The sequence below is a fragment of the Pundamilia nyererei genome, unplaced genomic scaffold, assembly GCF_000239375.1.
Source record: "Pundamilia nyererei isolate P.nyererei 1_Seehausen unplaced genomic scaffold, PunNye1.0 scaffold00109, whole genome shotgun sequence".
Classification (NCBI taxonomy): Eukaryota; Metazoa; Chordata; class Actinopteri; order Cichliformes; family Cichlidae; genus Pundamilia; species Pundamilia nyererei.
In genome coordinates, this window is record NW_005187510.1 from 70,763 (window position 1) to 73,812 (window position 3,050).

Consider the following 3,050-nt stretch of genomic DNA (forward strand, 5'->3'; position numbering starts at 1 on the left):
CACACACACACACACACACACACACACACACACACACACACACATATATATATATAGGGACATAATTCAGAGTCTGATGCACTCCCTTTAACAGAAAGTCAATAACAATGCAGGAATGATTAATCAGTCGCTCCATGGTCCCACCCTTTCTACTCACCACCTTCCACTCTCCCTTCGCAACCCCACTCACCCTCTCTCAGCTCAATATTGATCTGAATGCATTTGCCTCCCATTTATCCGTTAGCACCCCTCCCCCATCACGTGTGCACTGCCACTGCATTGAGCGGTCACAAAGAACCTTTTACACAGGAATGTTTCCCATGCGCACAAATAACACACACACTTACAAGCGTGTGCACGTGCAGTCCGACACATCACTGCAGCGTGCGCGTCATGTGACACTTTGATAGGTACTACACTTAACTGCATTGCACTGGGGGATTTGGCTTGATTATTCCGGGCTGTGGAGTGCAAATTAGGAGGGTCCATTTCACAGTGCAGGTGCATTACGTGTTTGTATGTTGCCCACACATTAGCCTAAACACAAAGCTGCATTTTAAGAGGTTTAACTGACAGCCCATTTGATCCCCCTCCTCTACCCCGACATTCTGGTTGGTGGCACACAGGTTGCCATGACACCAGACTGTTTTGTCTGCCCTTTGACCTCTTTAAGGGGCTCTGTGGTCAATCAGGCATTACATGTGAGGGGCAAATAGAAGAGAGGAGAGTAAAGGGGGGGACTGCATTTCCTCTGTAAAAAAATTAGGTCCAAAAGGTTCCTCTATACATCCGCTTTGTACTGAACAGAAGGTGGGGAGCCTCCAAGAGGCTTGCAGTGAAACAAAGACACATGTGCACATACTGACCTGGCAGCGCTCTGGAAGGGTAAATGAACTAGGCTGGAGCTCCCAGGAGGTGGGGAGTTATTATGCTCATTGTGCAGTCGGCCAGCTAAAGCCGTTTGGCTGCTTCTTTTGAAGTTATATTTATCAAACCGGAGCAGGAGGCTTAGCGCTTCAAGCTGGTGCATTGCTTTGTCCATACTGCAGAACGCATGTGTGCACTGAGATGGCTTTCAAACATCAAGACTTGAGCACCCTGATATGTTTATTTAAAAATAAAAAATCTTAGAAAAATAAGCATAACACACAATTTAGGTTACAGTGTTTCTAACAGGGATGCCTTTCCATGTTAGCTGTAAGCAGTAAAACACTGATATGATAGCATCTAAAAGCATTATCCCTTTCTGAGTAATTCCCTCATAGCAAAAACTCATAGTAAGTAAATATCAAATCATTTATTAAATGGAAGCATTCAAAAAGCAATAAACAGTTTTCTTTTAAATCAGACTAAATATAATGAAATTAACTGAGATGCATGAATTGGTTTTTGCACTTTAAGCCTCATGTTTTCCATGTGTTTTTCCATGTGTCAGAGTTATTGTAAAACTTAGATACAGGTTCGTGTCATGATGTTTTAAGTGGTAATAAACTGATCATTTGATTGTGTCATTTTGTTTTTACTCTCTCAGTTTATGCACCTTTTGATTTCCCCTGAGCTGAATATTTGGATCACCTTTCCCTTGTTATTTTTATGTCTAAATACTGACATTAAAATCCTTAATGAAAATTAAAATTGTGTCAACATACACAAAAAATGGTGTGCTTTCCCTTTGTAGTTATTTTGTTTGAGTGGTGTAATTAAACGAAATAATTGAATAATCTTTTTTCAGATTTTGTACTGCTTCAGTAGTGACCGTGCTCATTTTGTTTTAATCTGCTACATTAAATTGGTAGGTTGTCCGTCTGTTGCTGACATTGAACCTGTGACCTCCTGTGTAAACAGGAGTCTTTTAATTCACAAGGCCAGTTTTACTCACTCTAACCTTGATACCATCTGTGTTTTCTTTGTGTTTTTCAGTTACTTTTCGGTTCAAGTCTAAAGGAAGATCCAGAACGTCGACATGACAGCGACCTCAAGGTAAAAATCTCAGTAGGAAATTTTACAGATTTCTGTGGAGAAATAATGGCCTCTTGTGAATGGATGGCTTTCTCACGCACTTACACACATATTCATACTCATATTTAAACAATATGTTATTGTACACATTTCATTTGTTGCGGTTCTTGTTCTTTTGTTAGGCAGCCAAATTAAATATTGACAGATTATTAGCTGATACCTGTAGCAGGTTGTAATACAAGAATATCAAAGAGAAAATAATTCACTTATTATCAGGCCTTTGATTATTCAGTCATACCAGGTAGTAGTCTCAAAGACAAGGACATTTCTTTTTTAATTTGCCTTATTATGTTTTTCTGTAAAACAAGCCCACACTTAACAGAATAAAAAGATGTTAACACTGCAGGAAAATGCAACAGAATTTCCTGTGTAAATTAAATTAAGGTTTTCAACTAAAAGAATCTCTGTTAATAGCAGTTTGCTTTAAAGAATACAAATAAAAGATACTTTTACCTACCCATTAAAATGAAACTGCACACTGTCAGTGAAGGGCAGATCAATTAAAACAGGTGCAAACAGAGCCAAATAATTTGTGATCATGAATTCAAATTAATCTCTTTTCACCATGCTGAACTCTTCTTGATATTATCTGATGACGATAATGTGTAAAGTCCAGTTGCATCTATTTGAGTACAGGTGGGAATAGTGCCGATCTGATTGGTTTACACAGAGCAAAGCGGACACAGCTCTACCTCCTGCACGTTTCTATGACTAAGCCAGAGCAACATGTCCAGTAGTAGTAAAGTCAACCATCTCGGGTTGTGTGTTATATGTGAGCAAAAGCATATTTTCATACAACGTTCCATCCTGACACTCCTAACATTTTTCTAAACTCGTGTAAAACAGCTGCAAAGTTACCAGTGAATTCGTTTTTAGGGTGCGTTGCAAAGAGTTAAAGTGATAAACTAACTGAAAGATGTTTTTCAAAGCTGAGTATAGACTTAAAATCAAATCACTTTCAAATCACTTTTATTGTCACGTCACATGTGCAGGTACACTGGTACAGTACATGCGAGTGAAATTCTTGTGTG